This window comes from Pelobates fuscus, chromosome 3 (genome assembly GCF_036172605.1).
Source record: "Pelobates fuscus isolate aPelFus1 chromosome 3, aPelFus1.pri, whole genome shotgun sequence".
Lineage (NCBI taxonomy): Eukaryota > Metazoa > Chordata > Amphibia > Anura > Pelobatidae > Pelobates > Pelobates fuscus.
This window is the reverse complement of record NC_086319.1, coordinates 201,326,932-201,346,641: the sequence shown is the minus strand read 5'-3', so window position 1 is coordinate 201,346,641 and position 19,710 is coordinate 201,326,932. Positions and strand designations below refer to the sequence as shown.

The following is a 19,710-nucleotide window of genomic DNA, read 5'->3' as shown; positions in this document are numbered from 1 at the left end:
GATCAGAGAGGAGATACGAGAGATCCTGGGAAACGGGATTGAATGGACGCCTGAACTAGCACTGCTTCACGTGTCGCCAATGCCAATATCCAGATACAAGAAATCGATCTTGCGACACCTATTGAACGCAGCCAAGTCGCTCATACCCATTTACTGGAAGAAAGCAGACACACCACGTAGGGAAGAGTGGATACGTAAGGTAGAAGACATCCAGGGAGCGGAGGCGATACACGCAACTCTCCTTGGTAGGGCAACTAAACACGTAGAGGCATGGACACCATGGTTCATGTACACTTCCAGGACCCAGTAGATAGACAACAACAAGACTAGCACAGAGAGAGGACGAACGCGGACGCGGACGGTGGCCCGGTCGCTGGACTCGGGCCGTGGCGGATGGAGGCGACGGTCGCGCAGGGACGAGCAGCCCGGGGTGAAACCTCTAACCTCTACCTTCCCCCTCAATACCCATCTCTCCCTCTCCCCTTCCACACCCCTCTCTCCCTATCCCCCCCATACCCCTCCACGAACCTGTACCCCAACCTCCCCCATACACACAACACACAAATCAGACGCACCCAATAATAGATAGCTAATAGCATATGAAGCAACTTATAACACACCTAGATAGACACCGATCAAATATACGTACAGCTTGACAATGACCGGAGGTTACCTCGACAACATAAAATTGACACATGACTAAAACTTACGACCAACAACCGGCACAAAACGGGGCAGCGGTAACACCCCACACGACAATATACAAACTACACTTCAGCAACCATGAGTACGAACCGGCATGACACAAACTGATCAACAACCCAACTGTTAATTGAAAGAACATGTTTTGCCTATAGATGTATGGAATATATCATGAAACTGATTAACCTGTTTAATTAACGTAGGGACCTGCGTGTCCAAGATAATATGCTTATTTAATGTTGATGACGTTGAACAAACAAAAAAAAAAAAAGAAAACCCATCAATAAAAGATTTTCAAAAAAAAAAAAAAATGAAAATCTCCCCCTCCCCCATCAAAGGTGACTAGGGGTCCCCAAGACCCTAGTCACACACCCAAATAAAAAAGCCCCTACCTACCCCCCTCACCCTAAAAAATAGTGAGGAGGGAATAAAATTACTACCCTGTAAAGTAAAATTCAACTTACTATTCAAGTCTTCTTTTTTCTAAAATCTTAATTTTTCAGCCCCAAAAAAAGCCAAATATAAAGCCATCATACACGTCGAACTTAAAATTAAAATAAAAAACCCGAGCGCAAAAAAAATTAATCCATCTTCACCCATGGAGGGCTCCGCGCAGACTAGGGTATTAACATATACCCTATTGTTACAATTGTTACTTGAAAAGCATGAGTAATGCCGTTGGGGTACCACATGCTCATTTGTTATACATCCATGCACTACAAAAATAAAGAATAAAAAAAAAATAAAAAAATAAAAAAAAAATGTATGCAGCTTCCAAATGAATCTAAAATTGATTCTGTCCAGGAGGTGGGAGGGTCTGCTTGGGAGGGTGTGCTGCTGATTGGCTGGAATGTGTCTGCTGACTGTGAGGTACAGGGTCAAAGTTTGCTCAATGATGACAAATAGGGGGCGGATCGAACCGCGCATGTGTTCGCCCGCGGCGGCGAACGCGAACATGCTATGTTCGCCGGGAACTATTCGCCGGCGAACAGTTCGGTACATCACTACTGGGATGCAATGCTTTGTTTGTTTTTAGCTGTAACACTAAATTGGTTATTTTAATGAAAATGGAGCATACCACCACAGACCTAGGTTGGTGCTTGTGTGGCCAGAAAACGAATTTCCTCCACTTACAGTGGCAGTGTCTCAAGATTCAGGCTTTCTGGGTCACACATGCGTCTCTTTTTATGCACGTTTTTCAACACCCTATTTAACTTTTTATTGTCTAAACACTGTGATTTTCTTACTAATAAAAACAAAATAAATTACTGTCCACACTTTTAGTTGCTGCTTGGAATTATGTTGATTAAATGACACCATGCTACCTAAATCACAAGTGACAAAATTGATGCTTTTTCTAGTTTTGAAAAGATTTGGAATTCAAGGCACACCTATATTTTATTTTCTGCTGATTGTTTTTAGAAGGTATCCCTCATCCATTTTTTATTTATGCTTGAGTTTTGGTATATTTTCATGCAGGTCCAGATATTTGTAACATTTGTGCATGTGGTATATACAGGGTTATTTACTAAAATTAGAATTCAAAGTAAATTTCAAATTTATGGCTAGAACAGTTGAACTGAAAAAATAGCTGATTTAAAGAATTTTTCCAGCTCTGGCTATTTTGACTTTAAATATGTAATTTACTTTGAATTCGAATTTGAAGAAGTGACAGGGAAGGTAAATTAGGCTTTTTATTATATGTTTAATCATATTGCAAAGCAATAGAAAAAAAAAACCAACTACTCTAAGCCCTGCATAGAAAAGTTCAACAGATTAGGAGTTAAAAAACCATTATGCTTGTATCTATACTTTTTCATGACGATTTCTGTGTGTTACTGATAGATTAATTAATTTACCACTGTTATCTCTCTTTTATTCCCAATTTTACCTATGGCCGAGAAGAGAAGGAAGAGCCTCCATGGAAAAATACATATGATTACTAGGTAAGTGTTTAATAATATTTGTACCAAGACATTTCATTATATTAACAACAAGAATTAAAACCAGTTTAACGTTGATAATGTCATCTATTGAAGTGTTTAGAGCTGAATTGTTAGTTGAAACACTCTTGCAATATAGGTAAAAAATATTATTGATTAAGCATCGGAGCTGGCTTGTGATCAGTGCCTAAATGTTTGTCATAAGTGGCTTTAAACACTCTTTTGTAGTAACAGGCAAAAAATACTATATTTCATTTCTGCTATGAAGTGATGGTCAAGTTAGCGGAGCACAAATAAATTGTCTTTTTTCTGGTTCATGTAAAAGACTATTTAAAGCCACTCTTGTGTGTCTGGACTATTACTGGAATTGTTTATTGCTGGGAGTGGGAGTGTGCCACTCCTGTCCATGGAGCACCAAGTGTGGATTATTACTGATGTGTGTGATCTGCTTCTGTATATTTAGATGCTTATCACAAACAGGACTGGCATTAGGGATGGGTAACCTGTGTGACCTGCCAGTTTGTAGGAAGTGTTGCAGGGAAAGAAGCTGCTGTCACAGTGTGTGTGTGCCTTGCCCCTGAAAGGACATGCTGCAGTATAATTGATGTTGAGAGTAGAGGTGCTAGGTTAATGCTGTGTTCACAACCTCTTAGCACACACTCAGTGTCTATTCCGTGCTGGACCATAGCAGAGGAAAGCCATTAATGGACAGCCAGAGCTAGCCAGCATGCACCTCGGCTATGCACAAGAAGTGGGGAGACAGTGAAAGACACCTGGGGAGGTGGAATGACACACAAGGAGTGTATGGAGATAGGCAGAGGCCCTTTTTTAAAGGAGCACTATAGGGTCAGGAACACAAACATGTATTCCTGACCCTATTGTGTTAAAACCACCATCTAGCCCCCTGACCCTTCCTTGCCTCCCTAAATATAGTAAAATCTTGTATTCACATCTGCAGCTGCTTGCTTTGCTCCTGTCTTGAGTGTTGGTCTGAGCCAATCACAGTGCTTCCCCATAGGATTGGCTGAGACTGTCAGGGAGGCAGATCAGGGGCAGAGCCAGCACAAGTCAAACACAGCCCTGGCCAATCAGCATTTCCTCATATAAATGAGTTAAATCAATGCATCTCTATGATGGAAGTTCAGGGTCTGCATGCAGAGGGTAAAGACACTTAATGACAGTGCTGCTCACTAGACAGGACTGCCCCAGGAAGCAGCCCTAGTAGCCGTCTAAGGAGTGGCCAGTGAAGATATAGTGATAAAATGTAAACACTGCATTTTCTTTGAAAAGACCGTGTTTACTGCAAAAAAGCCTAAAGGGAATGTTTCTACTCACCAGAACAAATACAATAAGCTGTAGTTGTTCTGGTAACTACTATAGTGTCCCTTTAATTTTGACCCTTCAGCTGTTTAATAGATAACTCGACAATGTGTTATCCTTCTATAAGGCAATCACACGAATACTAAATCAGGATACTAAATCACTAAATCACTAAATCACAGCTATTCACTAAACATTCACATGATAAAAAATGAAGAAAACCCCTTTTCTTAGTATTGATCCATCACTAGTTTAATAGATAACTACCTTATTTGGTATCGATATATATAGCAATCCCACATAAAGATACCAAATTAGGGAGTTATCTACTAATTTAGGGAGTTATCTACGAAACAGCTGACATCAAAATTTTGAAATGCCCTTTTCTTAATTTTTATCTTTCGACACTTTAGTAGATAACTCCTTAATTTTGTATATCTATGCAAGCATATATATCTAAACACTAATATATATATATATGTATATTCCATATTAGGGATCTATCTACCAAACCGATTAAAGATCAAAATTAAGAAAAGCCTTCTTTGTTTTTTTTTTTTTTTTTATTCTTTATTTTGACGTGCATAATGATGACAAACATGCCGGCACTGCCACAACAGCAGGAACCGGCCATTTTGGGTTAATGAACATGGTTTACATCTGCACATTTTTTATATAGTATTCATGCTTGGTTCAGAGTTAAACAGTAGCTATGTCAGTAAAACAGGCAACGTAAAACATGGAAGACCGGAATGCAGACTGACATTAAGGTCAAATAATAAGATAATACAAATGCATGCTCAACAGGTTAACGTTAGGTGCGAAGGTTAGCAAGAGAGAATGAAGTTTCTTCAGTTAGAAAAGCCCTCTTTTTAATTCTGATCTTTCAGCAGTTTTTTTTTTTTATAATTCTTTATTTTTGTTGGGACAGTGAGAACAACATGCTTGTAAAGCCATGACAGCTGTTTCAAGCTCAATAATAACAGTAGAAAACAACATGGCATACAGAGTAACGGCACAATTTTTAAAATTATGAGTGTGAAGCTGGCTTATTATGTGTGGCAAGACTATTGATCTGTCAGCAATTTAATGGATAGCTCTCTCATCTGGTGTCCTTCTGTGCTGTTGCAATATGTAAGGATACCAAATTGGGAATTTATTTTATTAAAAAAACAGCAAACAAACAAAAAAACAACACACACACACAGTTGCTATTAGGTATGCATGTCTAATGGGTTAAAAATAACGGTGTCGTTTGAGGAGTCTGGAATATTGGTGTATAATGAGAAGAATGCTGGATTAGGGTCTTCATATATTCTTATATGTCCAAAGTTTTACCTAAAAATTCTGACATCATTATAGTCATGTTTATAAACCTTTGTCTATAATGTTGTTATAGACAAAGGACCATGTGCTACTACTCTTAAGTTGTATATATGGCTGTTTGCATTGTAAATAAAATAAATGTATATTTCTTATAAAGAATGTCAGATTGTACATGAATATTTTTGGATGATAAAGAAGTACATTACGATGATCCATTAATATAAGAAGATATATTCATAAAAAGACTTATTCCAATCACCTATAACCTCTTAATGACTTTGGGGCGTACTATGCCGCCCTGCACAAAGTTGACTTAAACACCGTTAGGGCAGCGTGATACGACCTAATGATTGTGAGCTCCCCATGCCAAATATACTCACTAGCCGCGGCGATTTGCTTTTATCCCGGTCTGGGTGGGGATTGCCTGACAACCCTCCTGCTGCCAGTCTAAGTCTAGTCCTTTAGAACCATGTGATCATGATGATGTTGCAATCACTTGGCCGGGATGGCAGTCTGCTGAGCTGCCTTCATGGGGACTGCCGGACAACCTGACAAATTGCAAAAAAAGTTATTAAAAAAAATCATTAAACATGCCCAAGTTATATAGCGTGAGCCTTAAATTGTGGGTGGGGTTATTCAGCATATAAAGCCTGAACATCCTCACCTTACCTGTCTGCGTCTTCTTGAAGTTAGGCTTCACTTCCAGTTCATACTTTGGAGAACGTGACCCTCGGCGACTTCCCGCAATTTTATAAAACAATTCTGGAGTTCATTGGGCCTTGCCTCTGACTCCTGATCTTCCGTAAGTATAGGCGTTCGTGAGTCGAATGCAGCCATCTCATGGACTCCTGCTGCAGTCCAGCACTAATAGGAAGTAATACATGGACTTTTGTGCTTCGAATTACATTCATGAGCCTCATTCAGCTCTATCAATTGCCTATTCAGTGCGCTCGCTAGTTTCTCATCTTAAATTCTCATAATCGAATTTAGCAGGGCTAACCACACAGATATCTGAGCCACAATATCATATAGTTAGTAAGAGTTACTCTATTCAAAATATATAAATAATTGAGAATACAAATAAAATAGGGATTGTCTTGGAAGCAAAAAAGTTTTGTCTTTTAAAATATTGTATTAAATAAAAAATAGAGACATAAAAACTTAATAAACCATTATAATAATTTATAGCAAAGTTTACAAGATTAAAGTATATGCTTGCAATATAAGTAAAATAGAATAACATACCCTCAGTAAACCTCTCAGTAAGATGGAGCAGCGTCTCTTCATCCAAAGTTCTCTCCTCTGTCTCGAATATTAATATTACACATATTTAGAAAGAATGCCAAAGCGATCGTTTGGGGTTGCTGTATCTCTCGTGCAGAGGGAACTTGCTGGCACTTTGGTTCTGGACTGTCCGTACAAGTGGGACTAGTCTGATATAGAGATGTCACGAACTGTCCGCCGAACTGTTCGCGAGCAATAGCGTGTTCGCGTTGGGCGAACATATGCGATTTCCGGTCCGCCCCCTATACGTCATCATTGAGTTAACTTTGACCCAGAACCTCACAGCCAGCAGACACTTCCTTGGAGGGAGAGTCTGCTGCTGATTGGCTGGAATGTGTCTGCTCACTGTGAGGTTCCGGGTCAAAGGTTACTCAATGATGACGTATAGGGGGCGGACCGGAAATCACATATGTTCGCCCAATGCGAACACGCTATTGTTCGCCGGCGGACAGTTTGCAAACAGTTCGGCGGACAGTTCGCGACATCTCTAGTCTGCTATGCTTCAGATATGTTCTCTCTGTAATGGCACAAGTGAGCAAAAATTATTTTGAGAGCCTGAACGGGGATTTACCAAAGAGCAAACTACTGAGTTTCTCTAAGCCTTTCTCCGTTCTCAGAGTTCTCATATTCTTTTTATTTTATTTTATTTTTTTATTCTCTATTTTTCATGTGCAAGAGAGTTACAAGTATGCATGAAGTGCCACAAAAGCTCATATTGGTACATTAACAATGGTTATATCTCGGCACGGAGCAACTGCACATTTTTAGGTATTAATAAGCAAGTGTAGCTAAATTACGTCAGACGATAGAAAAACATGAACAATAGATGTGTCGTGCTAAGCTGACTGGCTTAAATATAAGCTGATCTATGAGAGGTTGACATTATATGTGGTATGTTCACTATGCGACAGGTATGCAACGTAGGGTGCATAATCGTAGAGGTACCTGCTGTCCCTGCCTTAGTTACTTTGGTACATTAGAAGCTTAGGTTCTAGTTTGTAGGGTATGCATGTGGGTCTACCTATCTGTCAGTACATTGAAAACAACATAAAGGAATTTTAATTAAAGCAAGGTAAGTTAAGAGCATTACTTTGCTGGAAAAATGAGCTGCCAAGTTTGCTTGCCCTAGAGTTGCAACTGATACCGGAGAAACTGACGGAAGCCAAGCACAGAGAGATGGACAGGAAGGAAGAGATTCTTTATTGGATCACCGATCGGGACTCAGAGGGACTAGTGTCACCAAAATACAGCAAGTTCTGAGCCCCGGACAATAGTGCAGGCTCCTTATATAGGCACATAACTCCCATATTAAGCTCCACCCGCACATTCTCTTGACCAATCAATACAAATAAGAATTAACTTCCTGCTTGACCGCATGGCCTGTCCAGCACAATGGAGGAGGGGAATACTATATCCTGTATTCTTGCACATGCTCCGTACACTACTGATCGTATCTTGCCTCGTGCAACCAACTGATCGATACGTCAGCATATGCACGTACACATGCCACGTGGTAATCTCGGCCTACTAAATTTATTTTTACCGAGATTCCACCACATTCCCCCCTTTGATGCCTCTTGATATTTCACAATTACTTGAGGCATCACTTAACCTTGGTTTGCATACACCGCAAGTTACCTTGAACCAGACCAGACTTATCTATGATGTGAATCTTCAACACTCATCTTCCCGCATTGGTTCTCCCTGATCTAGAGCCTTATATTTATATATAGCCATTATCTGTGCCGCAGCCTTCCTTTCTGCTATATTTTCTATCAGGCTTTGCACAGACCTAACTACTAAGGGTATAAGACACGGCAGGAGTAGACACAACATTAAAATCAGTAGGACTCCACCTACCACTGCCTTAAGCCCTCCAAACCACTCATACCAGCTACCAAACCAACTACTTGGATTATACCCTTTCCATACCTGAGTAGGCACATGCGCTAGTTTAACCATATGGCTAGTAAGCTCAGCTATTGCTTGCCCTTCGTCATCTATTTGAAGACAGCAATTGCTCAGGTTAAACTTCCCACATACACCTCCCTCTACTGCCAAAAGGTAATCCAAGGCTAATCTATTTTGGTATACTGCTGTCCTCATCCTGGTATTGTGCTTCGCTAGAAGATTGAGCGCTTGTGATGTCTCGTTAGTAATGATCTCAACCACTGCCTGTAATCTTATAATACGGTTGAGCATATAAATTGGGGTTCTATAACCAAAGGTACCATCCTCTGCCCACGTGGCTGGCCCATAATAATCTATAATACGCTGGGGAGGCCATTCATTATCTTCCCAGGTGCCTATCTCTATGGGTCCCCTTTTCTTCCTATGATTCACATCATACACTTTAACACCTAAAGTCTCACCTGTTTCAATAGGTAACAAGAAGAAGGATGGTTTGAGCATACCCAACACACATGCCCCTTCCCAGTCCTGTGGCAACTCCGAATAGGCTTTCTTACCACAGATCCAGTACAAATTTGCCGGGGCTCTCCAGTTAGATGTGATGGATAAATCAAACCACACATCCTTTAAATTGGTGTATCTAGCAAACGGGTTAGATGGTTCTGAGACATTTGAAGCCGACCACCAAGTTGTATTCTTTGTATCATCATCATAAGCTTTCTGCCCTAGACAAGTTAATTCTCCTACAGAAGTATTATACATCATTCCTTTCCTCGCTATGCAAACATAACCTATGATGGAGGTCTTTAATCTCCACTCAGATTTACCTCTTATACTCATATGATAATCGGCTTGTGTAGATATTAATTGGTCAACTGCCTCAGAACCGGACATTACCTCCTTTGCTTCCCAAGGCCATTGGTCTCCCATGTTAGTACCTCCACACACATAGCAGTTGGTAACATTAAGACTACCGGCAATACTTTCGGCTAAATCAATGAACAGGTTTTTAGCATTATGGGGGATCTTATTATCTATGCTCATCTCTTCATAAAAGGAATGGTATACTTGATGAGTCTGGGAGGATACCGTATCAGTCTCTATCCCTATAAACAATACTGTCCCAGGATCTAAACCCGTCCCATATATTTGAAACCCAAATAAATTACCATATTTATCTAAGAACTTGTCGGGGTTATTTATAAGTATATGGACTGGATTGCATTCCATAGACTTACAATATGGACTGGTAGGCAACTTAGTCACAATCATGTCCTTGTCTACTGTCTGTCCCCAAGTCGCCCACCCCACACAAGACCAATATGGGCAAAAGTTATAATCTCTATTTGGGCATCTAGGACTCACATACTTATTTTTACTACTGGGACAAATATATTTATCGTTAGACCCATACGTCCTCTCCCATCTAAGATCCCCACATACATTTCACGGCTTTCTACCACTTGATATCGCCTTACACGCATCAAATAGCAGAACACCCGAAGAATGTACGGATTCTAATACCGTCTTATTAATTAGGGTCCCCTGAGGATCTCCATTCCTGAGAGTCAACCAAATTGTACGGGGTTGATACTCTGGACTGAAGCACCTAGGTTCTCCTACTCCTAAATGGCACACACTATATTCTATATTTAAGTATCTACATCTTGATACATCTCCTTTACACTCGTATTGTGAATGCCAAATTAGGGTTTGGGAAATATGGTTACCTGTTCTTGTAGTCTTAATGCATACCTCACAGCTAGGAGTGTCGGTACCTCTACCTTCCTGAATATAAAAATACACATATAAAAACATTATTATAAGCACATCTTTCGTCGTCATCCTCAGTCTTCGTCCGTGCGAAGGCACCTTAGCTTCCAGGATGTAAGGGCTGCAGGGAATGGAGTTCTGCTCGTCTTCACAGGGGTCCCTTCGAGACTTTTCCTGTCTTATATACTACATGTCGGTGAGCGGACAGGCTTTATTATGGCCTTCTCACTCACTTACCAAATCTCTGAAACAATAAAATTTGTAATCCACAAGGTGTAGCGGTACTTACCTTATCCGGGGGCCGGACGCGGTCCTCTCTTCAAGCCGCGCGCGGTCCTGCGGCTGCACGAGCCGCGCGCGGCTCGTCCGACTGTTCAGACAGGAAGGCGGGCAGTGACCGCGAGAAGCGGTCACGTGTCCCGCCTGCAGCTAAGAGCGCGCCGCGAATCTCGGGCGCGCTCTTAAAGAGACAGTGGGAGCCTAAATTGCAAAAAGGCTCCCATTGGCTCCTGTCATGCCAATCACCCCATACACTTACCTGTTGGGGGAGTGGAAGTGACAGGAGCCAATCACATTAGTTTGAAGGCTACTTATACTTACCCTTTTCCCTTAGTTCCTTGCCCTATCGTGGTTTCTGCTACAGTTCCCTTTAGTGCTTGTTGTGTTCAGTTGTGTTTCTCCGTATTTGACCTTGGCTTTGTATTCTGACTTCGTTTTCGCTTTATCCTATTCTGTACTGTTTGCCGGCTTGCTGATTCCTGTGTACCAGTCCCCGGCTAGTTTTCGTTTACGCTGTCTCTTTGTGCCCTTGACCTCGGATCGTTCCTGACTCTGTCTTATCCTATTACGTCGAGTCCGGCCACTCTAAGGTCCGGTAGACGTATCTCTCCTCTGTACTGTCTTCTGTTAGGCTGGATCCTGCGTGTAGGGGTATATACTCGTTACATTACGATAGGGCCATGGACCCCGCAGATTTAGCTCAACAGATGGCGACCCATGAGGCTAGATTTGTAGAGCAGGATCACCGTATAGATCAAATAGCTCAGGCTCTCCAGACGCTCTTAGCTAGAACCATTCCAGCAACCGCACCTAACCCTCCTGCACCCCTGCTTCCTGAAGTATCGACTATGCCTAACGCTACAGCACATTTAACGCCTCCTCCTAAGTATGGAGGGGATTCTAAGACATGCAGAGGGTTCATTAACCAAATAGAGTTTCATTTTGAAATGTATCCACGTTCATTTCCCACAGAGAGGTCTAAAGTTGGGTTCTTTATGCACCAACTTACCGACAAAGCACTTGAATGGGCAAACCCTATTTGGGAGGCTAATGGACCTATGGTGCATAACTTTCACAGTTTCCTAACAGCTTTTCGCAGAACTTTTGATACTATGAAAAGGTCTAAGAATGCCGCTAGAGCATTAATGAGGGTTAAACAGGGTTCTAGGTCTGTGGCTGATTACGCTATACAGTTTCGTACCCTTGCCTCACAGGTCGATTGGACCAATAATGGGTTAACTACGGCCTTCATGGAAGGTTTATCAGACTCTATATTGGATGAGGTAGCAGCTAAGGAGCTTCCTATTGCCTTAGAGGACCTTATTGACTACCTCATCGATATAGATAATAGGATTCGTGACAGGTTCTATACTAAGAACAGGAATAGACGTTTTGTTACACCTATTCAACCCAGAGTTAATATACCGGAGAGTGTTAAAGTATCTGAAGAGGAACCTATGCAATTAGGGGTTGCCAAACTCTCAGATACTGAGAAATTACATAGGAGAAGGGAGGGACTCTGCCTATATTGTGGTAAGAGAGACCATATGGTAAAGGAGTGTCCTCTGCTCCCGGAAAACTCTCACACCTAAGACCTTATAGGGGACTGGCCTTGGGTGTGATTTCTAAGTCTCCTACATTGCCTCCTAACCGACTGCTTCTCCCTGTTTCTTTACATATGGGAGAGAGTTGTATAGTTGAAAACATAGACGCCCTGGTTGATTCTGGGGCAGCCGAGAACTTTATAGACTCTGGTTTTGTAAAGAGAAACAATATTCCCATCAGAGAGAAGGAGATACCCTTGGCCGTTGAGGCCATAGATGGTAGACCATTGATATCTCCTGTTGTTACTCACGAGACTGCACCGCTACACATGTACACAGGGGTTCTACACTATGAAACCATTCGGTTCCAGGTCATCACCTCTCCCTCTTCACAGTTGGTGTTAGGGTATCCATGGTTACGTGCCCACAATCCCATTTTTGACTGGGAGACAGGGCAGATAAAATCATGGAGTGAAGCCTGCCATGAGTCATGTACTATTGAAGTCACGCCTGTGAATTCTATTAACGTTCCTACTGTTCCTCCTTTATCTACGACAATACCCTCTCAGTATTTAACTTTAAAGACTGTCTTTGATAAAAGAGAGGCTGACAAATTACCGCCTCACAGACCCTACGATTGTGCTATTGATTTGTTGCCTGGTACTATACCTCCTAAGGGCAGGGTGTACCCCCTATCGGTTCAAGAAAACCGTGTCATGGAGGAGTACATTAAAGAGTCATTAGACAAGGGATTTATTAGAAGATCCTCCTCTCCGGCTGGAGCGGGGTTCTTCTTTGTATCAAAGAAAGAAGGTGATTTAAGACCTTGCATTGATTATAGAGGTCTTAACAAGATCACCATCAAAAATGCTTACCCTATACCTCTAATAACAGAATTGTTTGACAGGCTCAAACATGCTACGGTATTCACCAAATTAGATCTTAGAGGAGCATACAATTTGATACGTATTAAAAAGGACCACGAATGGAAGACAGCCTTTAACACTCGGTCAGGTCATTATGAGTATACCGTCATGCCATTTGGGCTTTGCAATGCCCCAGCAGTGTTCCAAGAATTTATTAATGATGTCTTAAGGGACTTTATTCACTCATTTGTTATTGTGTACTTGGATGACATTTTAATATATTCTACTGACATTCACGCTCATCACAGACATGTTACAACAGTTCTGAAGACCCTTCTTGCTAATGGTCTTTATTGCAAATTAGAAAAATGTCTATTCGACCAGTCCGAGGTCCAGTTTTTAGGGTATTTGATTTCCGCCGAGGGTTTTCGGATGGATCCCCAGAAGCTCGCTGCAGTCATAGAATGGCCTCTGCCGCAAGGTCTGAAAGCCATCCAGCGTTTTCTGGGTTTCTCTAATTATTATAGACGTTTTATCAAAGGTTTTTCGTCTATAGTAGCGCCTATTACTCGTATGACTAAAAAGGATGGCAATACACGTGTCTGGTCTACTGAGGCACTTCAGGCTTTTGACTTTCTTAAAACTACGTTCGCCTCTGCCCCTATTTTACAGCATCCTGTCCCCTCATTGCCATATATACTTGAGGTTGATGCTTCCGATATAGGGGTAGGTGCTGTCTTATCCCAAAGAGAGTCTCCTGACAAGCCATTGCATCCTTGTGGCTTCTTTTCTAAACAAATGTCCAAGGCAGAGAGGAATTATGATGTGGGTAATCGCGAACTCCTTGCTATCATTTTAGCACTCAAAGAATGGAGACATTTGCTAGAAGGAACTAAGGATCCTATTCTCATATTTACAGATCACAAGAACCTATCCTACCTTAGCGAAGCTAAAAGATTGTCTTCAAGGCAGGCTAGGTGGTCACTGTTCTTGCCTCATTTTAATTATATAATCACCTATAGGCCAGGTGACCGGAACACCAAAGCGGACGCTCTGTCCAGACAATTCGAGACTATTGACAAACAGGAGATTGATGTCACTCCTGTCATTCCCCCAGACAGGATAATAGCAACTACTATATTGTCTATTTCCTCGTCCCTCTTGCAGGCCATACAAGCGAAACAAGGCATGGCACCCAGCGAGAGGCCTAATGATAAATTGTTCGTTGACATTCCCGAGAGACGGGATATTCTGTCACTTTATCACGATACTAAGACTGCTGGACATCCTGGTATTTCCAAAACAGTGTCAGCCGTTTCTCGGTATTTCTGGTGGGATACCTTACGTAAGGATGTTACTGACTATATAAGTGCTTGTACTACTTGTGCATGTATGAAAACCTCTCGTAGAGTTCCTTGTGGGCTGTTGCATCCGTTGCCCGTTCCCGAGAGACCTTGGTCTAATCTATCAATGGATTTTATTGTTGAATTACCCCCTTCGAATGGTAACACAGTCATCCTAATGATAGTAGATCGGTTTTCCAAAATGGCTCACTTTGTGTCTCTTCGCAAGTTGCCCACTTCCAAGGAATTGGCTCTTATCTTCGCTAGAGAAGTGTTTCGATTACATGGAATTCCCTTATCTATTGTATCCGATAGGGGTAGCCAATTTATTTCCAGGTTCTGGAAAGCCTTTTGTTCGGAGATGGGTATTTCCCTCTCATTTTCTTCCGCTTACCATCCCCAGTCTAATGGAGCTGCTGAACGTGCCAACCAGTCTCTTGAGCAGTACCTCCGTTGTTTTGTGTCTCACCATCAGGACAATTGGTCTGACCTGCTTCCTTGGGCTGAATTTGCTCGGAATAATGCCACTCATGATTCTTCCGGCAAAAGCCCTTTTTACGTTGTCTATGGCCAGCATCCCGTTGTTCTTCCGGCTGCATTCTCCTCTCAGGGCATGCCAGTTCTGGATGAGCATTTGGCTGGTTTGCGTAGTACTTGGGAGCAGGTTCAGCGTTCTTTGGTGGACTCTGCTGCCCGCCAGAAGGCTCAGGCTGACAAGCATCGCAGAGCGGCTCCTTCCTATGTTGTGGGGGACAGGGTTTTGCTTTCCACACGGAATATTCGCCTCCGGGTGCCTTCTATGAAATTGGCTCCCCGCTTCATTGGTCCTTATCGCATTATACATAAGGTTAATCCCGTTTCTTATGCCTTGGGTCTGCCCAGGGGCGTACCTAGAGCATATGGCACCCGGGGCGGGTCCTAGTTTTGGCACCCCCCCCTCCCTGCACTTTAAAATGTACAAAACACCCACATTTTTTTAAATGTATGTAGCATTGAGCAGTGCTTGCATGTTTCAATGTAAGCATGCTTTTGTATGGAGTAAGTGCGAGTGAATGAATGGGTGTGTTTGTATGTAGTGTTGGCATTTTAATGCAGGCATGCTTTTGTGTGTAGTGTTGGCGAGATGCAGTGGTGTGGTTATATATAATGGTGATGTTTTAATACAGAGGTGTGTTTGTATGTAGTGTTTGTACTGGAATGCAGGGATGTGTTTGTGTGTAGTGTTGGCAAGATGCTGAGATGTGGGATTGCCATATTTAAGGACACCAAATAAGGGAGCTATCTGCTAAACAGCACCCTAATTTGGTATCTTTACATATGGAATCTCACATAAGGGCACCAATTTAGGGAATTCTCTACTAAATAGCTAAAAGATCAAAATGTAAAAAGCCTTTTTCTTAATTTTAATCTTTAGGTTGTTTAGTAGATAACTCACTTATTTGTTATCCTTATGTGGGATTGACATATTTAAGGACACCAAATTAGGGAGCTATCTACTAAATATATACACAACCAGATATACAAACGCATTTAGTTATTAAGAGGTCCAACCAACCTCCCTACCTTACTCTGGGAGTGACAAGCGGTTGCTGCTGGGCTGGGATCTCTGTGCTCTTCCTTCACAGCTCACTTGCACGACCAGTAGTGATGCCGATGCCAGGATGATGTCATACCCCGGCTGCCGGCTTACTGCAGGGCGTACACAAACTCCTATATGGTCCATAAAAATGTTTAATCTCACTGCCTTCCAGTATATATCTGTCCTATCTGTCTGGGGGAATGTGACAACGTGGATGTATATGTAAGTGGGTGAGTATTACTATCAGGAGAAAGGTATATGGCAGGGTGGGACAGTGTGGTGGATACTATGACAGTGTGTGCCACTGCACACAGTGGATTGAAGGAGGTGACTGCAGGTGAGGTGGTGAGTATATGGTGTTTTATGTCACGGGTGGGAACAATGGGATTGGGTGTTATATGGAAGAGAGGATATTATGTCAAGGCAGGGCCAGGGTGTATGGCAGGGTGTGTATTATGATACGGTGGAGGTATATAGCAGGGAGGGGATTATGGCAGTGTGGGTATTATATGACATGTTAAAGGGGTATATGCCAGGGTGGGAATTATGACCAGGTAGTGGGTTTATAGCAGGGAGGATATTATGACAAGGCAGGGGTGTATATGGCGGGGGTGTATATGGCAGAGAGGGCAGGGGTGTTGAAATTAAAAAAAAACAAAAAAAAAAAACTACTTGTCCAGGGACTAAAGTGTTTGCCCAATCTACTTGTCTGCCGTGACAATCTACTTGTACTGATACAAATCTTTATTGATAGTAATTTAGGAGACAGACCTGGTGTAGGGGTGATAGGGATGTAGTATGGGTAAGACACATAGTGTGGGGGTGGGATGTAGTGTGTGTAGGGCATTGTAAGGCACATAGTGTGCTGTGGGATAGGGTTGGCAGAGTGAGGAGGGGACAGGTGGCAGAGCGTAGGAGGGAGGGGCTGACAGAGCGTGGGAGGGAGTGACAGGTAGCAGAGTGAGGGAAAGAGGGGTTGACTGGTGACTGAGGGAGGGGGTGACTGGTGACAGAGTGACTGAGGGGGGGTGACTGAGGGAGGGGGTGACTGGTGACAGAGTGACGGGGTGACAGGGTGACTGAGGGAGGGGGTGACTGGGTGACTGAGGGGGTGACAGGGTGACTGAGGGGGTGACAGGGTGACTGAGGGGGTGACAGGGTGACTGAAGGAGGGGGTGACAGGGTGACTGATGGAGGGGGTGACAGGGTGACTGAGGGTGGTGACAGGGTGACTGAGGGTGGTGACAGGGTGACTGAGGGGGGTGACAGGGTGAGGGGGTGACTGGTGACAGGGTGACTGAGGGGGGTGACAGGGTGACTGAGGGGGGGGGGTGACTGGTGACAGGGTGACTGAGGGGGGGTGACTGGGTGACTGAGGGGGGTGACAGGGTGACTGGGGGGGTGACTGGTGACAGGGTGACTGAGGGGGGTGACAGGGTGAGGGGGGTGACAGGGTGACTGAGGGGGTGACAGAGTGACTGAGGGAGGGGGTGACAGGGTGAGGGGGTGACAGGGTGAGGGGGGTGACAGGGTGAGGGGGGTGACAGGGTGACTGAGGGGGGTGACTGGTGACTGAGGGGGGTGACAGGATGACTGGGGGGGTGACTGGTGACAGGGTGACGGAGGGGGTGACAGGGTGAGGGGGGGGGTGACAGGGTGACTGAGGGGGGTGACAGAGTGACTGAGGGAGGGGGTGACTGAGGGGGGTGACTGGTGACAGGGTGACTGAGGGGGTGACTGGTGACAGGGTGACTGAGGGAGAGGGTGACTGAGGGAGGGGGTGACAGGGTGATTGAGGGGGGTGAGGGGGTGACAGGGTGAGGGGGGGTGACAGGGTGACTGAGGGGGTGAGAGGGTGACTGAGGGAGGGGGTGACAGGGTGATTGAGGGGGGTGACAGGGTGAGAGGGTGTGACAGGGTGACTGAGGGAGGGGGTGACAGGGTGATTGAGGGAGGGGGTGGGGGGGGGTGACAGGGTGACTGAGGGGGGTGACAGGGTGACTGGGGGGGTGACTGAGGGAGTGGGTGAGGGGGGGTGATAGGGTGACTGAGGGGGGTGACAGGGTGACTGAGGGGGGGTGACAGGGTGACTGAGGGGGGGTGACAGGGTGACTGAGGGAGGGGGTGAGAGGGTGACTGAGGGAGGGGGTGACTGAGGGAGGGGGTGACAGGGTGAGGGGGTGACAGGGTGAGGGGGTGACAGGGTGACTGAGGGAGGGGGTGAGGGTGACTGAGGGAGGGGGTGAGGGTGACTGAGGGAGGGGGTGACAGGGTGATTGAGGGGGGTGACAGGGTGAGGGGGTGACAGGGTGAGGGGGGTGACAGGGTGACTGAGGGAGGGGGTGACAGGGTGACTGAGGGGGGTGACTGGTGACAGGGTGACTGAGGGAGAGGGTGACTGAGGGAGGGGGTGACAGGGTGATTGAGGGGGGTGACGGGGTGAGGGGGTGACAGGGTGAGGGGGGGTGACAGGGTGACTGAGGGGGTGAGAGGGTGACTGAGGGAGGGGGTGACAGGGTGATTGAGGGGGGTGACAGGGTGAGGGGGGGTGACTGAGGGGGTGAGAGGGTGACTGAGGGAGGGGGTGACAGGGTGATTGAGGGGGGTGACAGGGTGAGAGGGTGAGTGGGGGTGACAGGGTGATTGAGGGAGGGGGTGAGGGGGGGTGACAGGGTGACAGAGGGAAGGGGTGAGGGGGGGTGATAGGGTGACTGAGGGGGGGTGACAGGGTGACTGAGGGGGGGGGGGTGAGAGTGAATTTACAATAATATTTTCTTACCATGATTCAATGGCTGTGCAGGAGGTGCAGGCAGTGCAGGAGGTGCAGGCAGAGTGGCCGCAGGGGAGAAATCTTGCAGAATGCACACTCTGCGCCCCCTGCTGGCACACTCCATAACAGCATCCCTGGTGCTCAGTGATGACTCAGAACACAGGCTGGGAATCCCCTCCCTGTGCTCTGACTCACTCACTGAGCGCCGGAGCCGCGAGGGAGAGGACGACCAGCAGGAGGGACAGAGTGTGGCACCCCCCTACTGGATGGCACCCGGGGCGGACCGCCCCCCCCCGCCCCCCCCTTAGTACGCCACTGGGTCTGCCTAAGAATCTGCGTATACCCAATGTATTTCACACCTCTTTGTTGAAGCCTTACGTACGCAACCGCTATACCCGGCATACTCCCCCTCCCCCTCCTGTCTCTGTGGAGGGTCATGAGGAGTTCGAAGTATCTGCTGTTATTGACTCTCGTTTTCTTAGGGGTCGGCTTCAGTACTTGGTACATTGGAAGGGTTATGGGCCTGAGGAGCGCAGTTGGATTTCTGCGGATGCTGTTCATGCTCCCCGCCTTGTACGTTCTTTCCATTCGCGTTTTCCTGCCAGGCCTGGTCCTGCCCGCCCGGAGGGCGTGTCCTCAGGGGGGGGGTACTGTAGCGGTACTTACCTTATCCGGGGGCCGGACGCGGTCCTCTCTTCAAGCCGCGCGCGGTCCTGCGGCTGCACGAGCCGCGCGCGGCTCGTCCGACTGTTCAGACAGGAAGGCGGGCAGTGACCGCGAGAAGCGGTCACGTGTCCCGCCTGCAGCTAAGAGCGCGCCGCGAGTCTCGGGCGCGCTCTTAAAGAGACAGTGGGAGCCTAAATTGCAAAAAGGCTCCCATTGGCTCCTGTCATGCCAATCACCCCATACACTTACCTGTTGGGGGAGTGGAAGTGACAGGAGCCAATCACATTAGTTTGAAGGCTACTTATACTTACCCTTTTCCCTTAGTTCCTTGCCCTATCGTGGTTTCTGCTACAGTTCCCTTTAGTGCTTGTTGTGTTCAGTTGTGTTTCTCCGTATTTGACCTT

At 45.2% G+C, this 19,710-nt stretch overlaps 1 long non-coding RNA gene across 1 annotated transcript in view; it reads left to right on the top strand.

The window, feature by feature from the left end:
• The window catches only part of LOC134602732 (uncharacterized), a 154,074-nt gene that overhangs the window by 89,265 nt on the left and 45,099 nt on the right, over positions 1-19,710 (top strand). The window contains exon 3 of the long non-coding RNA XR_010090438.1: positions 2,608-2,648. This is a non-coding gene — a long non-coding RNA (uncharacterized LOC134602732). The remainder of the gene's footprint in view (positions 1-2,607; positions 2,649-19,710) is intronic.